This window comes from Hydractinia symbiolongicarpus, chromosome 10 (assembly GCF_029227915.1).
Source record: "Hydractinia symbiolongicarpus strain clone_291-10 chromosome 10, HSymV2.1, whole genome shotgun sequence".
NCBI lineage: Eukaryota > Metazoa > Cnidaria > Hydrozoa > Anthoathecata > Hydractiniidae > Hydractinia > Hydractinia symbiolongicarpus.
This window is the reverse complement of record NC_079884.1, coordinates 6,227,913-6,242,687: the sequence shown is the minus strand read 5'-3', so window position 1 is coordinate 6,242,687 and position 14,775 is coordinate 6,227,913. Positions and strand designations below refer to the sequence as shown.

Here is a 14,775-nt window from a genome sequence, read left to right as displayed (position 1 = left end):
TTCTTTGTATACATTCGACTATACGGGCCAAGCCCGGGATTTACGGAAAATCGCGGGTTTTCGTTTTCCGGCGATTAAACCTCTTTCATTAACCGTCTCATCAAAAATGAAAACATTTTTGAAAACAACAAGTCTCATGTGTTTTAGTGGTGAAAAAAAAATTTAAAAAATCGTTTGGGAAATGAGTTTACTCCCTGTAGGCTGTTCAGGTCAAATTTTTCTATGCGCCGCTCGACCTTCTAGCCGTATGCAACGTTTTCTACATTTCTATACGGTTTCAACGAGGGGTCGCGCAACTCCTAACTCCAAGCCATTCTCTAGTTATTGTTATTTTTATGATAGATAGTATAGCCCTTTTTTGTTGCGTTTTTCGGCCAATTTCGCAACAAAACACGGCACAAAGACGGGGGTCATGTATAGGTTTTTTTTCACAATTTCTATCTTTAAAAATCAATAACTCCAGATTGAGACATGGTAAGAACTTAAAATTTTTACAGTAGATAGTATATTTGTAAAAGAAAAAATATATTAATTTTTGATGGTTTATTTTTAGAAATGACGTAATGATGACGTCATAGCTCAAATATTACTACAAATTGCTCTAAAAGCGCAAGAAAGTATACAACAACCAGTAAACAATTTTATAAACTGTAATCTTAACGTTAAACAAAGTTCATTAGAGTGTACGAAATTTCGGACAAGGGTGTAAATTTGCAGACCAGATAGAAAAAATGACGTCATAGTTGAAAAAATCTTTCCAAATTGATGAAAATGCAAAAAAGTTCACAGGAACATAATAAAACACCACAAATTAGTAACTATTCAAAAATTATACAAACACTCTTAAGGAGTACAAATATCTGACAAGAGTGTAATTTGCAGACCAGATAGAAAAAATGACGTCATAGTTGAAAAAATCTTTCCAAATTGATGAAAATGCGAAAAAAATTCACAGGAACATAATAAAACACCACAAATTAGTAACTATTCAAAAATTTTACAAACACTCTTGAAGAGTACAAAATATTTGACAAGAGTGTAATTTGCAGACCAGATAGTAAAAATGATGCTGTAGCTCAAAAATAACATAAAATCAATGTATAAAAGCAAAACAATTATACAATAACCGGCAAAAATGTTTATAAACTGTAATCTTAACATTGAGAGACTTCATAGAAATGTACGAAATTTATATTTTTGCAGACCAGCCAGAGAAAATAACGTAATAGCTGAAAAGATATTTCAAATTTAAGGAAATGTAAAAAGAAAGTCCACAGGAACCACTGTAAAACACTAAGTTGGTAACTATAAAACTTTGACAAACACTCTTAAAGCTTGCAAAATATTTGACAGAGTATAAATATGCAGACCAGATGAAAATGGAACAACTGCACCTTTTAGCACCTAAATAAAAAAAAGAACGCAAAATATTAAGCTACCATAAGTGCTAAATGTTTTAATAGAACAATATATACCACATGTCACAAGTTGACAAAACAATGATCCTCAAAGGAAGAAGTTTTTGCCATAAAAAAGTTCCACGGTTTGAACGAAATACATTACCACAAAAATTTCTTCCCTCAAATATATAACTATACTATAACTAACTATATTCTAAGATAACATAATAACGTCTCCCTTCTCAAAATCTAAAATTATTGGAAAACTCCAAACTGTCTCAGGTTCTGACTCATATACTACATTAAACAACGTGCGTTTAGGATTGGAATGTCGTTTTGCTACACTTAGAATTTCCCCTTTACACCAATATGCATCCTCTTCATCTTCTTCCTTTAAATGATGCCGTATGTGTAAACCAACTAAACAATCAGGGTCTTTGATGAAGGAAGGGAGTTTGTTGCTTTTTTGTTGTTCAGACAGTTTTTTCATCCTTTCTTTCTTGATCTTTTCCATCAGTTCCTTTTTTTGGGTTGCAACTACTTCATCTCTATCTTCCTTCGACTTCAGGTTATCCTTTGTTACCTTTTCTGCAGATGATGAAAATGTTACATGCATGATTTTAACAAAGTTTTCAAGAAGCTCTTCCCAAGACAAATCAACTCTTTTGTTTCCACTCTGTTTTGTTTTGTTAAACAATTTGGAATTGCATTTGAAAGGCATAACATGCCTGTAAAAATTCATTTGCGCTAGCAAAACTTCTGCACGTTTTTGTGATGATATATCCATGATGTTTTTTTTCAGTTCATCAACAGATATCCAAGCCTGGACATTTAGCTCAAGCAATTTGTTAAAAGCTTCCACTTTCTTCAATGCTATTTTCTCTTCAGCTTTCTTTTTCATATCTTGTTTAGCAAGCAATTTCCTTTTCCTCTCCTCCAACAGTTCTTTTCTCCTTGATTTATACTTCGCCTTCATTTTTTCCACATTATGTCTGGCTGATTCCATCATACTTTTTTTCTCATCATAAGACTTCTGTTCAAACCAATCAAGTGTTTTGTTACGCGACCACATGGTTAAAGCCTGCAATGTTTCAACATTGGCACTTGGCTTCGTTTTCACTAACAAATCCAAAATTGCAAAGTCACTTTCAGAAGCCTTATTGGTTACTGGTACAATTGATGACGTCTCCTTTATTATCTGACTGGGGCTCCAGTACTTTCCTCCAGGCAGTTGATCCTTACATTGACGCTCTAAGATGATGAGAATTGCATGGCAAATAATTTCAAGGGCTTGCTGTGTTAGAATATCCAATTCATCATCACCTGTATCCTCAAATAGCTTGATAAATAATTCATCTTTGTTGTGTACAATAATACCATCCTCTTGGAAAATATGACTGCCAGATAGAAGTGATGAACAATTGTTGCAGAGTGCAGATAGTTTGACTTTAAGTTGTAACAGGTATGGATTTATTTCGAGGATACTTTCACAAGACTCTATTAATCGCCACAATGGACCAGTCAATAATTTATCAATAATGCCAAGTGCTCTGACTTCACTAAGAAACAACTTATTTGATACGTCTTCATTTACAGCTTTCAGTAAATTATTAGGATCAGGCCATGATGAAAGAAAAGATACGACTGCATCACGATGGTAATATAATGCAGCAGCGTTATAAAACAATATGTTAAAACGATTTCCAATAAATGGTACAAAGTAAGATTTCTGATTGCGACCAGCTAAAAACGAGTTAAAATACGATGCTACTCCACATTCGTCACTTCCACGCACATGAAAAGCTTTACAAGCTGTACGCACTAATCTAGAAGCAGAAGATTCTTTTGCACTATTGAAGGCAAATACTGTTTCATAGTCATCACAGAGGACCATTCTCTCAAATGAATGCAGAACTTTATCTGCCTCTGAGGCAAAATTTGCCAGAAGATGTAATTTGCAAAAGAAATTTCCCATATCGGTCATGTCCGTTTTTTGTGTTTCGCTTAAATAATTCCAGTTTTCTACAACATTTGGTAATAATTTTTCCCTTAAAGATTTCAGTTGTGAGTTAAATAAAGGATTAATAGGGCCAAGATCCGACATTGTAGATTTGATTGATGTGACAAGCCGGGAAAAATTTGCATCCTTGTCACATTCTTTCAGAATGTCACACATGTCATCAATTGTGTCAGTAAAATTTTTCATTACTATTGCCGCATCGCCACCTGCAACTTCTGATAATCCAAATGTTAAAGTTTTTCCTTTCGATGTTGTAATCTGAAAATTTTGATAATGTTTATGGTATTTTGATGTACCATCTCCATGTAAACAATTACCAAACGCCTCCTTGTCATTATCAATCATTGCTTCTGCAACCTGTAATTGTGCTAAAATTAATGCTTCTTGCATTAAATGACTTTTTAAACCTTGTGAAGGCAACCTGTCAACCCTTTTTTTTGCAAGTTTTTCAAGTACAACCTTGATCACATCATTTACCTTTCCCATGCTGACATTCAAGGAAAGTAATTCCATAACAACTTCTCTTATTTCGTCTGAATAACGACCACCTTCAAATGTTACAATTTCATTGTCGTTTAATAACGAAACGAGCATTTGCAAATCACGATTTTCTTCAGTAAGTTGCTTCATGTTTGTACAGAGTTTGTCATAATCACTTTTTAAACACTTCATATCATTCACTTCTTTGTGGTCAATCAATATTTTCTGGTTTTCAATTTTTAACAACAAACTGTGCGTCTTTCTTTTCAGTTTTGCTTTCTCATTCCGCAGATCATCAACTATAGTTTCACTGTTTTCTAATTTATCATTGAGTCTGTTCAAGTTTACTTTCATGTCATCCAACTCATCACTTTTATTCTCAGTACCAGATATCAATTCAGCTATTTCTGATTCCATTTTATTAATTTTATCATCTCTGTTTTTAATTTTCTTTGATAAATTTCTCAATTTATCTGCCCTCGCTTTGCTATTATCTTTAAATTTCAATTCCACATTTCTAAGTTTTTCCTCTACTTCAAGATAATTGTTCTTTATACGACGATATTCTGCTGTCAACTTATTTTCATCCTTCATTGCTACAAATAACTCGTTACTAAGTTTCTTAACCTCTTTGACTTGTGTGTTGTATTGAATTTCTAATTCTTGAAAATTTTCGCACTTTCTTTTTAAACTTTTGTTTTCCTCCTTTAATTGTTTCATTTTCTCTTTAAACAAAACTTCATTTCTAGAACTAGCCGCATCAATAGATCGCTGATGTGGGGTAATTTGCACTGGAACACTAAACTCAGCTTCCAACAAAGTTTCTATAGCAGAATTAGCTTTCCTTTTTTTCAGACCATTTACTTTCTCTACTAGTCTTTTAACTTTTGTATATAACGCTTTTTCTGGACATGTTATTTCAACACCAAGTAAAACAAATCCATCACTTACTTCTTTAATGCTTTTTTCATTCAATGAAGAAAAAAGATCATAAACTTGTTTATTTTTAATACTCATTTTTAAAGCTGAAAATATATCAAGCGAAACTGCACTAATAATTTTATTGTCTAACATAAGCTGCAAAACTTTTAACCAATGCATATTATTTTTAAAATACCATTCCTACCTAGACTGTGTATTATCTGCCTTTCTAGTTTACGTCAGCAATTATGATATAGCTATACATACTAAACAATGGAATATTTACAAAAATAACATTATATAATCATTATCTCTTCAATTATTATCTAAATCTTGCTTTTTAAAACAGTATAAGCTAGCTATAAAGTAACCTACTCTGACTCTTAGCTAACTTTAGGCCTGGAAAGTTGGAAGAGAGGCGTTTTTGTAAAAAAGAATAATGGTAAACAGTAAACAGTTTGCAAGAACTGAGTGGGTAACAAATTGGTATCTGGAATCAACAAATTTCCAAGCCTAATACTTTAAGTGTTTAAAAACCAAATCACACTAGTAGTAAGCAAAATATACCTTTATCTATTAACCACACAGTGGTATGGAATAATTAAACACAACATCACACACTCCATCTTCTGGTCCACTACTTCGGCTAATATATATATAGCTAGGTAGCTAGCTAGCTTTGGTGCTTTAGTTTAGTAGCTGTGTCTAATGTTAACTGGAATATCTAGCACATAGCCATGATTAATAGCCATCATTCCAAGACTATAAATTATATAATAAAATAAAATAAATAAAAAGTCGAAATTCGTTGTTGCACTGCAGCAAGTCACATAGAACTTTAAGACGGGGGTTCGATATAAACAAAAAATGCTTTTTCTCCAGATTTGTCATGCAGGAAAGTTAGGAATAAGAATAGAAATTGAAAGTATATTTTTAATATAAACTAATTTCAAGTGAGACTACCTGATACGTCATGCACTTTCCTCTGTTTGCGCCAAGTTTACATTTCCCTCGTCGAAATCTGAATACACTGTTGGTCGTTTAAACAAGTCTCATTCAAAAAAACAAATTTAAGGTACTTAACAATCACTATCTGCCCATACACCATCTGTCTTAAGCGAAATAGGTGCCGAATTCGACGATTTAAAATAAGTGCCATCACGCGCAATAACAAAATACGCGTTGCCGTGTGCGAGCTTGTTTTAAGCTGAATTTCCGAACACGGCAAAAAGTCACGTGACTGAACAGCCTACTCCCTGGATACTTTCTTTGTATACATTCGAATATACGGGCCGGGTCCGGGATTTACGGGAAATCGCGGGTTTTCGTTTTCCGGCAATTAAACCTCTTTCATTAAGCGTCTCATCAAAAATGAAAACATTTTTGAAAACAACAAGTCTCATGTGTTTTAGTGGTGAAAAAAAAATTTAAAAAATCGTTTGGGAAATGAGTTTACTCTCTGGATACTTTCTTTGTATACATTCGAATATACGGGCCGAGTCCGGGATTTACGGGAAATCGCGGATTTTCGTTTGCCGACGATTAAACTTCTTTTATTCAGCGTCACATCAAATATGAAAATATTTTTGAAAACTACAAGTCTCATGCGTTTAGTGGTAAAAAAATAATATAAAAAATCGTTCGGGAAATGAGTTTACTCCCTGGGTACTTTCTTTGTATACTTTTGACTATACGGGCCAAGCCCGGGATTTACGGGAAATCGCGGATTTTCCTTTGCCGGAGATTAAACTTTTTTTATTCAGCGTCTCATCAAAAATGAAAACATTTTTAAAAACTACAAGTCTTATGCGTTTTAGTCGTGAAAAAATAATTGAAAAAATCGTTCTGGAAATGAGTTTACTCCCTGGGTACTTTCTTTGTATACTTTTGACTATACGGGCCGAGTCCGGGATTTAGGGAAATCGCAGGATTTCGTTTGCCGGCGATTAAACTCCTTTTATTCAGCGTCTCATCAAAAATGAAAACATTTTTGAAAACTACAAGTCTCATGCGTTTTAGTGGTGAAAAAATAATTTAAAAAATCGTTTGGGAAATGAGTTTACTCCCTGGGTACTTTCTTTGTATACTTTTGACTATGCAGGCCAAGCCCGGTATTTACGGGAAATCGCGGGTTTTCGTTTGCCGGCGATTAAACTTCTTTTATTCAGCGTCTCATCAAAAATGAAAACATTTTTAAAAATTACAAGTCTTATGCGTTTTAGTGCTGAAAAAATAATTTAAAAAATCTTTCTGGAAATGAGTTTACTCACAGGGTACTTTCTTTGTATACATTCGACTATACGGGCCAAGCCCGGGATTTACGGGAAATCGCGGGTTTTCGTTTTCCGGCGATTAAACCTCTTTCATTAAGCGTCTCATCAAAAATGAAAACATTTTTGAAAACAACAAGTCTCATGTGTTTTAGTGGTGAAAAAAAAAATTTAAAAAATCGTTTGGGAAATGAGTTTACTCCCTGGATACTTTCTTTGTATACATTCGAATATACGGGCCGAGTCCGGGATTTACGGGAAATCGCGGGTTTTCGTTTTCCGGCAATTAAACCTCTTTCATTAAGCGTCTCATCAAAAATGAAAACATTTTTGAAAACAACAAGTCTCATGTGTTTTAGTGGTGAAAAAAAAATTTAAAAAATCGTTTGGGAAATGAGTTTACTCCCTGGATACTTTCTTTGTATACATTCGAATATACGGGCCGAGTCCGGGATTTACGGGAAATCGCGGATTTTCGTTTGCCGACGATTAAACTTCTTTTATTCAGCGTCACATCAAATATGAAAATATTTTTGAAAACTACAAGTCTCATGCGTTTAGTGGTAAAAAAATAATATAAAAAATCGTTCGGGAAATGAGTTTACTCCCTGGGTACTTTCTTTGTATACTTTTGACTATACGGGCCAAGCCCGCGATTTACGGGAAATCGCGGATTTTCGTTTGCCGGCGATTAAACTTTTTTTATTCAGCGTCTCATCAAAAATGAAAACATTTTTAAAAACTAAAGTCTTATGCGTTTTAGTGGTGAAAAAATAATTTAAAAAATCGTTCTGGAAATGAGTTTACTCCCTGGGTACTTTCTTTGTATACTTTTGACTATACGGGCCGAGTCCGGGATTTACGGGAAATCGCAGGATTTCGTTTGCCGGCGATTAAACTCCTTTTATTCAGCGTCTCATCAAAAATGAAAACATTTTTAAAAACTACAAGTCTTATGCGTTTTAGTGGTGAAAAAATAATTTAAAAAATCGTTCTGGAAATGAGTTTACTCACAGGGTACTTTCTTTGTATACATTCGACTATACGTGCCAAGCCCGGGATTTACGGGAAATCGCGGGTTTTCGTTTGCCGGCGATTAAACTGCTTTTATTCAGCGTCTCATGAAAAATGAAAACATTTATAAAAACTATAAGTCTCATGCGTTTTAGTGGTGAAAAAGTAATTTAAAATTTCGTTCGGGAAATGAGTTTACTCCCTGGGTACTTTCTTTGTATACTTTTGACTATACGGGCCGAGTCCGGGATTTACGGGAAATCGCAGGATTTCGTTTGCCGGCGATTAAACTTCTTTTATTCAGCGTCTCATCAAAAATGAAAACATTTTTAAAAATTACAAGTCTTATGCGTTTTAGTGCTGAAAAAATAATTTAAAAAATCTTTCTGGAAATGAGTTTACTCACAGGGTACTTTCTTTGTATACATTCGACTATACGGGCCAAGCCCGGGATTTACGGGAAATCGCGGGTTTTCGTTTTCCGGCGATTAAACCTCTTTCATTAAGCGTCTCATCAAAAATGAAAACATTTTTGAAAACAACAAGTCTCATGTGTTTTAGTGGTGAAAAAAAAAATTTAAAAAATCGTTTGGGAAATGAGTTTACTCCCTGGATACTTTCTTTGTATACATTCGAATATACGGGCCGAGTCCGGGATTTACGGGAAATCGCGGGTTTTCGTTTTCCGGCAATTAAACCTCTTTCATTAAGCGTCTCATCAAAAATGAAAACATTTTTGAAAACAACAAGTCTCATGTGTTTTAGTGGTGAAAAAAAAATTTAAAAAATCGTTTGGGAAATGAGTTTACTCCCTGGATACTTTCTTTGTATACATTCGAATATACGGGCCGAGTCCGGGATTTACGGGAAATCGCGGATTTTCGTTTGCCGACGATTAAACTTCTTTTATTCAGCGTCACATCAAATATGAAAATATTTTTGAAAACTACAAGTCTCATGCGTTTAGTGGTAAAAAAATAATATAAAAAATCGTTCGGGAAATGAGTTTACTCCCTGGGTACTTTCTTTGTATACTTTTGACTATACGGGCCAAGCCCGCGATTTACGGGAAATCGCGGATTTTCGTTTGCCGGCGATTAAACTTTTTTTATTCAGCGTCTCATCAAAAATGAAAACATTTTTAAAAACTAAAGTCTTATGCGTTTTAGTGGTGAAAAAATAATTTAAAAAATCGTTCTGGAAATGAGTTTACTCCCTGGGTACTTTCTTTGTATACTTTTGACTATACGGGCCGAGTCCGGGATTTACGGGAAATCGCAGGATTTCGTTTGCCGGCGATTAAACTCCTTTTATTCAGCGTCTCATCAAAAATGAAAACATTTTTAAAAACTACAAGTCTTATGCGTTTTAGTGGTGAAAAAATAATTTAAAAAATCGTTCTGGAAATGAGTTTACTCACAGGGTACTTTCTTTGTATACATTCGACTATACGTGCCAAGCCCGGGATTTACGGGAAATCGCGGGTTTTCGTTTGCCGGCGATTAAACTGCTTTTATTCAGCGTCTCATGAAAAATGAAAACATTTTTAAAAACTACAAGTCTCATGCGTTTTAGTGGTGAAAAAGTAATTTAAAATTTCGTTCGGGAAATGAGTTTACTCCCTGGGTACTTTCTTTGTATACTTTTGACTATACGGGCCGAGTCCGGGATTTACGGGAAATCGCAGGATTTCGTTTGCCGGCGATTAAACTCCTTTTATTCAGCGTCTCATCAAAAATGAAAACATTTTTGAAAACTACAAGTCTCATGCGTTTAGTGGTGAAAAAATAATTTTAACAATCGTTCTGGAAATGAGTTTACTCACAGGGTACTTTCTTTGTATACATTCGACTATACGGGCCAAGCCCGGGATTTACGGGAAATCGCGGGTTTTCGTTTTCCGGCGATTAAACCTCTTTCATTAACCGTCTCATCAAAAATGAAAACATTTTTGAAAACAACAAGTCTCATGTGTTTTAGTGGTGAAAAAAAAATTTAAAAAATCGTTTGGGAAATGAGTTTACTCCCTGGATACTTTCTTTGTATACATTCGAATATACGGGCCGAGTCCGGGATTTACGAGAAATCGCGGGTTTTCGTTTTCCGGCAATTAAACCTCTTTCATTAAGCGTCTCATCAAAAATGAAAACATTTTTGAAAACAACAAGTCTCATGTGTTTTAGTGGTGAAAAAAAAATTTAAAAAATCGTTTGGGAAATGAGTTTACTCCCTGGATACTTTCTTTGTATACATTCGAATATACGGGCCGAGTCCGGGATTTACGGGAAATCGCGGATTTTCGTTTGCCGACGATTAAACTTCTTTTATTCAGCGTCACATCAAATATGAAAATATTTTTGAAAACTACAAGTCTCATGCGTTTAGTGGTAAAAAAATAATATAAAAAATCGTTCGGGAAATGAGTTTACTCCCTGGGTACTTTCTTTGTATACTTTTGACTATACGGGCCAAGCCCGGGATTTACGGGAAATCGCGGATTTTCCTTTGCCGGCGATTAAACTTTTTTTATTCAGCGTCTCATCAAAAATGAAAACATTTTTAAAAACTACAAGTCTTATGCGTTTTAGTGGTGAAAAAATAATTTAAAAAATCGTTCTGGAAATGAGTTTACTCCATGGGTACTTTCTTTGTATACTTTTGACTATACGGGCCGAGTCCGGGATTTAGGGAAATCGCAGGATTTCGTTTGCCGGCGATTAAACTCCTTTTATTCAGCGTCTCATCAAAAATGAAAACATTTTTGAAAACTACAAGTCTCATGCGTTTTAGTGGTGAAAAAATAATTTAAAAAATCGTTTGGGAAATGAGTTTACTCCCTGGATACTTTCTTTGTATACATTCGAATATACGGGCCGAGTCCGGGATTTACGGGAAATCGCGGGTTTTCGTTTTCCGGCAATTAAACCTCTTTCATTAAGTGTCTCATCAAAAATGAAAACATTTTTGAAAACAACAAGTCTCATGTGTTTTAGTGGTGAAAAAAAAATTTAAAAAATCGTTTGGGAAATGAGTTTACTCCCTGGATACTTTCTTTGTATACTTTTGACTATACGGGCCGAGTCCGGGATTTACGGGAAATCGCAGGATTTCGTTTGCCGGCGATTAAACTTCTTTTATTCAGCGTCTCATCAAAAATGAAAACATTTTTAAAAATTACAAGTCTTATGCGTTTTAGTGCTGAAAAAATAATTTAAAAAATCTTTCTGGAAATGAGTTTACTCACAGGGTACTTTCTTTGTATACATTCGACTATACGGGCCAAGCCCGGGATTTACGGGAAATCGCGGGTTTTCGTTTTCCGGCGATTAAACCTCTTTCATTAAGCGTCTCATCAAAAATGAAAACATTTTTGAAAACAACAAGTCTCATGTGTTTTAGTGGTGAAAAAAAAAATTTAAAAAATCGTTTGGGAAATGAGTTTACTCCCTGGATACTTTCTTTGTATACATTCGAATATACGGGCCGAGTCCGGGATTTACGGGAAATCGCGGGTTTTCGTTTTCCGGCAATTAAACCTCTTTCATTAAGCGTCTCATCAAAAATGAAAACATTTTTGAAAACAACAAGTCTCATGTGTTTTAGTGGTGAAAAAAAAATTTAAAAAATCGTTTGGGAAATGAGTTTACTCCCTGGATACTTTCTTTGTATACATTCGAATATACGGGCCGAGTCCGGGATTTACGGGAAATCGCGGATTTTCGTTTGCCGACGATTAAACTTCTTTTATTCAGCGTCACATCAAATATGAAAATATTTTTGAAAACTACAAGTCTCATGCGTTTAGTGGTAAAAAAATAATATAAAAAATCGTTCGGGAAATGAGTTTACTCCCTGGGTACTTTCTTTGTATACTTTTGACTATACGTGCCAAGCCCGCGATTTACGGGAAATCGCGGATTTTCGTTTGCCGGCGATTAAACTTTTTTTATTCAGCGTCTCATCAAAAATGAAAACATTTTTAAAAACTAAAGTCTTATGCGTTTTAGTGGTGAAAAAATAATTTAAAAAATCGTTCTGGAAATGAGTTTACTCCCTGGGTACTTTCTTTGTATACTTTTGACTATACGGGCCGAGTCCGGGATTTACGGGAAATCGCAGGATTTCGTTTGCCGGCGATTAAACTCCTTTTATTCAGCGTCTCATCAAAAATGAAAACATTTTTAAAAACTACAAGTCTTATGCGTTTTAGTGGTGAAAAAATAATTTAAAAAATCGTTCTGGAAATGAGTTTACTCACAGGGTACTTTCTTTGTATACATTCGACTATACGTGCCAAGCCCGGGATTTACGGGAAATCGCGGGTTTTCGTTTGCCGGCGATTAAACTGCTTTTATTCAGCGTCTCATGAAAAATGAAAACATTTTTAAAAACTACAAGTCTCATGCGTTTTAGTGGTGAAAAAGTAATTTAAAATTTCGTTCGGGAAATGAGTTTACTCCCTGGGTACTTTCTTTGTATACTTTTGACTATACGGGCCGAGTCCGGGATTTACGGGAAATCGCAGGATTTCGTTTGCCGGCGATTAAACTCCTTTTATTCAGCGTCTCATCAAAAATGAAAACATTTTTGAAAACTACAAGTCTCATGCGTTTAGTGGTGAAAAAATAATTTTAACAATCGTTCTGGAAATGAGTTTACTCACAGGGTACTTTCTTTGTATACATTCGACTATACGGGCCAAGCCCGGGATTTACGGGAAATCGCGGGTTTTCGTTTTCCGGCGATTAAACCTCTTTCATTAACCGTCTCATCAAAAATGAAAACATTTTTGAAAACAACAAGTCTCATGTGTTTTAGTGGTGAAAAAAAAATTTAAAAAATCGTTTGGGAAATGAGTTTACTCCCTGGATACTTTCTTTGTATACATTCGAATATACGGGCCGAGTCCGGGATTTACGAGAAATCGCGGGTTTTCGTTTTCCGGCAATTAAACCTCTTTCATTAAGCGTCTCATCAAAAATGAAAACATTTTTGAAAACAACAAGTCTCATGTGTTTTAGTGGTGAAAAAAAAATTTAAAAAATCGTTTGGGAAATGAGTTTACTCCCTGGATACTTTCTTTGTATACATTCGAATATACGGGCCGAGTCCGGGATTTACGGGAAATCGCGGATTTTCGTTTGCCGACGATTAAACTTCTTTTATTCAGCGTCACATCAAATATGAAAATATTTTTGAAAACTACAAGTCTCATGCGTTTAGTGGTAAAAAAATAATATAAAAAATCGTTCGGGAAATGAGTTTACTCCCTGGGTACTTTCTTTGTATACTTTTGACTATACGGGCCAAGCCCGGGATTTACGGGAAATCGCGGATTTTCCTTTGCCGGCGATTAAACTTTTTTTATTCAGCGTCTCATCAAAAATGAAAACATTTTTAAAAACTACAAGTCTTATGCGTTTTAGTGGTGAAAAAATAATTTAAAAAATCGTTCTGGAAATGAGTTTACTCCCTGGGTACTTTCTTTGTATACTTTTGACTATACGGGCCGAGTCCGGGATTTAGGGAAATCGCAGGATTTCGTTTGCCGGCGATTAAACTCCTTTTATTCAGCGTCTCATCAAAAATGAAAACATTTTTGAAAACTACAAGTCTCATGCGTTTTAGTGGTGAAAAAATAATTTAAAAAATCGTTTGGGAAATGAGTTTACTCCCTGGATACTTTCTTTGTATACATTCGAATATACGGGCCGAGTCCGGGATTTACGGGAAATCGCGGGTTTTCGTTTTCCGGCAATTAAACCTCTTTCATTAAGTGTCTCATCAAAAATGAAAACATTTTTGAAAACAACAAGTCTCATGTGTTTTAGTGGTGAAAAAAAAATTGAAAAAATCGTTTGGGAAATGAGTTTACTCCCTGGATACTTTCTTTGTATACATTCGAATATACGGGCCGAGTCCGGGATTTACGGGAAATCGCGGATTTTCGTTTGCCGACGATTAAACTTCTTTTGTTCAGCGTCACATCAAATATGAAAATATTTTTAAAAACTACAAGTCTCATGCGTTTAGTGGTAAAAAAATAATATAAAAAATCGTTCGGGAAATGAGTTTACTCCCTGGGTACTTTCTTTGTATACTTTTGACTATACGGGCCAAGCCCGGGATTTACGGGAAATCGCGGATTTTCGTTTGCCGGCGATTAAACTTTTTTTATTCAGCGTCTCATCAAAAATGAAAACATTTTTAAAAACTACAAGTCTTATGCGTTTTAGTGGTGAAAAAATAATTTAAAAAATCGTTCTGGAAATGAGTTTACTCCCTGGGTACTTTCTTTGTATACTTTTGACTATACGGGCCGAGTCCGGGATTTAGGGAAATCGCAGGATTTCGTTTGCCGGCGATTAAACTCCTTTTATTCAGCGTCTCATCAAAAATGAAAACATTTTTAAAAACTACAAGTCTTATGCGTTTTAGTGGTGAAAAAATAATTTAAAAAATCGTTCTGGAAATGAGTTTACTCACAGGGTACTTTCTTTGTATACATTCGACTATACGTGCCAAGCCCGGGATTTACGGGAAATCGCGGGTTTTCGTTTGCCGGCGATTAAACTGCTTTTATTCAGCGTCTCATGAAAAATGAAAACATTTTTAAAAACTACAAGTCTCATGCGTTTTAGTGGTGAAAAAGTAATTTAAAATTTCGTTC

At 34.9% G+C, this 14,775-nt stretch overlaps 1 long non-coding RNA gene across 1 annotated transcript; it reads right to left on the bottom strand.

Annotated features, from left to right (window-relative positions):
- Positions 1–528: 528 nt before the first annotated feature.
- On the bottom strand, positions 529–6,019 carry LOC130612140 (uncharacterized). The gene is made up of 3 exons (XR_008975392.1): positions 5,785–6,019; positions 5,389–5,583; positions 529–1,404 (listed from the first exon to the last, which is right to left on the bottom strand). It is a non-coding gene; the product is annotated as an uncharacterized LOC130612140 (long non-coding RNA).
- Between the last annotated feature and the right edge of the window lie 8,756 nt (positions 6,020–14,775).